A 5,294-nucleotide genomic window follows, 5' to 3' on the forward strand; every position below is an offset into this window, starting at 1 on the left:
AAAGGCGTCCAAGAGGACGTTCTCGAGCAGCTCCGAAAACAAGATACCAAAGGGATCGCAAGACTTTCGCTCCCGAAACTAAATGCAGTCCCCAATTATTATTTCGGGGCGGTGTAATAACGAGCCACTAAAGCGTTTATTTCGAGTGGCTCTAAAAATCGGCCACGAACGCCCGGTGGGATGTTTGCGTTTGGGACATAGTAAGGTGTCGTTTAAAACGTGAAATTTACGATCGTGTCGTCGAATCGCGGCTACTTCGTACCGCGGTGGAACGCAATTTCCACGGGAACGTTCCGCGGAGTATCGAAAGGCTCGTACCCAAGGCTCGCGGCAGAACGAATGATATAAATACATCGAGACGAGAGACGAGTCGTTAAAATCACTGTTCGACGTCTCCGCGGTGCTTGATTAACGCGATGCCTATTTTCGAAGGCTGCCGGCGATGATTTATGGCGACATTCTTTTCGATCTCCTTCGCGCGGTATCTGCTACATTTCAGGCGAGTCAGAGGAGCCTCATCTGTCACGCGTGGATTTAAAACCGGACGGAAAAATGGGACACGGACGATACACCGTCGTAATAAGTAGATAGGTGCAGAGAACTTTTCTTCGTTCGCCCTCAAGTATCGAATGATAATTCAGGTTGTCAGGGGTAGAGGAAGCAGCGTCTCTTCGATCGTTAGGACAACGCTTCGAGGAATAAGTTTCACAGAACCTCTTCGAGCAACGTGAATGCAGAATTATTTGAAACGGTTGAACTCGTAGAAGTATAACATAAGAGCACGAGCACCAGATAAACGTGAGAAGGGCACGTACGAGGTCCTCTTCGGAATGGTACCGATAACAAGTGGATAACACGCATGGTAAAATAATAACAAATATTACCAACAAGAAATCTGAACCTGGTCCAGAATGTTGTCCATCGCGTAACATTGTTATGAAGTTGGTAAATGTGATAAATTATGGAACCGTCCATAATGATATTATGGATTTCCATTACGAGTTGGGGATTGTATTAAACTTTAGTGAGGATTATGCATAATCGCCAGTTTATTATTAAGTTGTCCCAAAAGTTTCTTCGATTTCGTTAATAAGTAATACATACAGAACGTTTTATGTCTAATGTTATGTTACATTCCATTATCATTATTACGTTAACATCGAAGAAATTAAGTTACCTATATTTTATAAACATTGTCCACAAAATGAGTGCAAGCCACGAAAGTAACTTTTGGAACAACCTGATAGATTTACTTTAACAAATCGATATTACCCCATCGCGAAAAGGGGAACCGATCTGAGTCACTGTCTTGGTCGTGACCTTTCGCTCGATGACTAATTTTCCCCGGTGATCTTATGCTAAAAGCTCCGTGTAGCCAACGCGGGGACGAACAATCGCTGTGAAGGCGGTTTTCATTGTCTCGTCTAGTCATGCACGATGCCGTCATGCTCGTCAGAGATGTGTCGGCGAAACGGGCGTAAGAGCCGCTTCAACCTCCTCGTCGCGGAAAGATATTCACCTCGCGAGAAGGAATTAATCGAACACCTGGTTTCTCGTTATGTTTCAACGCTCGATGAATTTTCACCGGCGCGAACGAGACGGCCGGTACCTGCATCGGTTTTCCACGAGCGTCAGACACAATTAACGATAGGCCAACGATTGCTTAATTACTGTCGCGTTACGTGAACGCCGATAAATGGTAAAAAAAAACAACGAGCCGAATCACCTGCGGGTAGTCGAATACGATATCGCGAACGAAAACGAAAAGTAACTACGATATCAACTTTCTTATTTCATTAGGTGTGGAAATTAATTCTGTGCCTTTCTATGGTAAACTTGCCATTTATGTAAATTCACCATTCGCAAATAGAAAGTTAATCATACTTTAATGAAAGCGTACATCTTCGCTTCGCTTCGAGAGAGTGTGGAATATAGAATAGACGAATTCATTGCGTTTTCGAGACGAACACCATAGATTTATCGTGGTCGCTTTTTGTTTCGAGTAATGTCGTTACGGAAGTCTACTCCATAAATGCATTAGCGACAGGCGTTGTAAATCTTTTTCTCGGCGCGTTGTCGTCAGGTTTTTTTTTTTTTCGTTCTCGAATCGTCTAAATTTATCAGTCTTCGAGTAGAACTTTCTATCTCGCGCCCAATTAGGGAGCTGAAAGTCATGTTGTCTACCAATTTGCGATGCCATGAGAATTTCTTCTGATTCTGTATCGATTTCAACCAGTGTTTCGCTTTTCATTGTAGAACCGGGTCGTGGATCCGACGTGCGATTTTCTCTCAGCGGCGTCTGTGACGCGCGATTCGATCGGCTACACTTTCTAGCGCGCGTAAACGAGCGGGTTATCGCCGTGTATATTTTTCTTCGTTTCAGAAACGGGGTCGATGAAGGTTCGCGTCATCTCGCGATGACTCAAAGGAAGAGTGGACCTTCGTTGGATTTGCTCACCTTCGTGAGAGAATTGCCGACTTCGAGCAGAGGACAACGCTGAACACTCCATTTGCATAGAAATATTTCAATCAAATTAGAAGTACGAAATTCTTTGAGTTGTTATAGAGTTGTTATAGAGTTGTTATAGAGTTTTACACAATATTTTATGTCTAATGTTACATTATTAAATTCCGTGCGATTCATTTTGCTCCGTTACTGTTATACGATATTAACAACTAATAAAATAGGTTGTCTATTTATATAAACACAGCCACACAAAATAATTGAGTGCAAGTCACGGAAGAAACTTTTGGGACAACCTAATATATGAATGTTAGGCGGGACCGAGTGCTTGCGAGAAACGAGCGGTTTCCCGCTGGTGGCGAGGACAGGAGGTGCCACACTTGCTTCGTACTTTCAGTACGAATTATAATTCACCGAATAACTGTTCGAAAGTTGAACAAATCGTAGGTGATGTTATTTACCGTCTATCTCTCTATAACTAAATCCCTATTATTAACAATGATGGTGACAGAGAATGTGATCTAATACTAATCACAAGTTTCGATGTATCCGTAGGGCTATCCGTAAAAATGATCCTTCGGGAGCAATTCCCAACGCTGCAACGACCAGAATGCCGTGCATACAAGTTTCTGACATTGCCAGCCAGCGTTCCACGAGTTAGGAGTTACGCTGTTACTCATCCGCAGGAGGGAACTCGCGTAAAGGGAAACACGTGCGTACGAATGGGTATAATAAAGAAATTACCCATTTCCGGAAACCGGTCGACCTTTTGTCGGCTCCTCGGTTTGGCGAGAAGAAAGACAGGTTTTCACCGCATCGCGCCAAATCGCCGTCTTTTTTTTTTTTTTTTTTTTTATTCTCTCGTACCATTTTCTAGAGCTCGCTGTCGTAAACACATCTCTCGGACGATAATCTTGCTACTTTTTTGCCCACGACCACCGACGCCAAGCTCTCGACCTTCGAACCCGTCGTTTTCACCGGAAATAAAAGAAACGTACGGCTGGTAACCATAAATAGAGTTCTAAACCAGCGTAGAAATCACGACGGTGCCAGTTCGCCTTCACCAGGTGTGTTTCTAAATTAAAAAGAACGTATACGTAAGAAGATATTCGACATTATAATAGATTCATCCTGCAGAGGCCCCGTTGCCACCGTTCGAGATGAAACGAGTCCATCCCAGGCCCGAACGTCATTTCGAATTCGCGATGGCGCGTGGCGAGCGTTCGATCGCCGTCGATGAGTTTCCGGCTGAGTCCGTTGCCGTACCCGCGGTGCATCGCAAGCGTTGTTCCCCTTATCTCGCGACAAAAGGAAGACACGAGTCCCGCATTGCGCCTCGCGCGACACTTCCGGTCCCTGTTCCTTTTCCTTTCCGCGGGGTAGGTACTGTTAGCGTTCGAAGTTCTGGCGCGGCTGCGCAGGAGCCCGCGCCGTTCTCGCATGCGCGACGAAACGAAATCGTTTACGACTTTCACGCTCGAGGAACAATCGGCGAGATCAGAAACGGTAAAAGCTACCGGGTCGTGGCGGCGCGAATCGCAGCCACTTAATTGCATGCGAACGTCCTCGATCGTAAGTATTAATTAACATTCGAGCGATTTCTTTTCTCGATGAGTCCGCCTCTGGAAAGATCGGATCTAACGACCTGCGATTTCTGCCGCTGCCGTCGTTTTCTTCTCTCTTTACTTTTCTTTCTTTGCTCTATTATTACTGACATCGATGCAACGACCTTTTCAAGTTTCGTTACTTAACTCTAGGTTATCGACAGCGTACCAAAGATATATTGGATTATTATTATTAGTCTATGCTCTTCGACGAAAATTCCTTTCCTCTCGAGTCTACAATGACGCACGAAGTCTTTGAAACTAAAGTACCACCCCGCGACTTTTCAAGCTAAGCTTTTTTTCGTGCGGTAATCAACGGTTCCCCAGCGAAAGACAAATTACTTTGCCAACGTCAATGGACGACGTAAGAATAGTGTCGCGTAATTGGCTGCGATCATTATCGTCCTGTAATTGGGATGGTGCAAACGATCGTTTAAAGACCTTTTTTATGGAAGCTACTTGTTGCGCCCAGATGAAAACTCGTTCTTCACTGTCGTTACGTCATTGGAGCTGCGTGAAAATGACAGTTTCTCACAGAAACGAATAAATTGGTTTCGCGTGGACGTCTCGAGGCGAATTCATGATTCGACGGCTGTGCAAACCCAGGTGCGAATAATCGCTTATGGTTAGATGAATCGAGGTGCACTGGTAATCTCTTTCGTTTTCTAGGTACAAGCGATTACGACAAGGGAGCTATCCAGTGTTTCTACTTAAACAAAATTGCAAGCTTTAATTTACGCAAGAAGAAAAAGAAGAAGATATTTATAAATCGTTAACATAATATTTATTTGCAGGGACTTCTTTGGTCTTCTCCATAGAAGATTGGAACATTGAAGTTATCAAATGGAGATGATGACAATGCACAAGGTTTCTCGGCGTGAATTTTGGGAACGGAAACACAACGTCCAAAGGTACGTTTTGAGTCAAGTAGGTCGCGTCCTTGAAAGGAACAATTACGTACAATTACGTACCAAGCGCGTTACTCAACGCGGCCGCAACTAAGCAGGGATTACAATTTTGTACTATTCTAACACGTCGAATGCCAAGAAGTCAACGACTTGAGTTACAAACTGTGAACACGACCACGCTTTATACGATACACACTGGGTGTTCGTTAAGAACACAAACTCCGCGTTAACCGTGTTACTCAATTGAATGCGTAAATGTACATACTGTCTCAGTAGGTTTGGTGTAGTCTTTCGTCGGACCACAATATTGAATACCGT

At 44.1% G+C, this 5,294-nt stretch overlaps 1 protein-coding gene and 1 long non-coding RNA gene across 2 annotated transcripts in view; one reads left to right on the forward strand and one right to left on the reverse strand.

Moving 5' to 3' along the window:
- LOC128891761 (unconventional myosin IC) overlaps positions 1-5,294 on the reverse strand; it is a 27,085-nt gene that overhangs the window by 13,727 nt on the left and 8,064 nt on the right. The gene's annotated exons all lie outside the window — the stretch shown is intronic.
- Positions 7-5,294, forward strand: part of LOC128891782 (uncharacterized) — a 9,350-nt gene continuing 4,062 nt past the window's right edge. Inside the window, exons 1-4 of the long non-coding RNA XR_008460923.1 lie at positions 7-2,540; positions 2,712-2,911; positions 3,020-3,176; positions 4,863-4,979. This is a non-coding gene — a long non-coding RNA (uncharacterized LOC128891782). The remainder of the gene's footprint in view (positions 2,541-2,711; positions 2,912-3,019; positions 3,177-4,862; positions 4,980-5,294) is intronic.

The sequence above is a fragment of the Hylaeus anthracinus genome, unplaced genomic scaffold (genome assembly GCF_026225885.1).
Source record: "Hylaeus anthracinus isolate JK02 unplaced genomic scaffold, UHH_iyHylAnth1.0_haploid 12002, whole genome shotgun sequence".
NCBI lineage: Eukaryota > Metazoa > Arthropoda > Insecta > Hymenoptera > Colletidae > Hylaeus > Hylaeus anthracinus.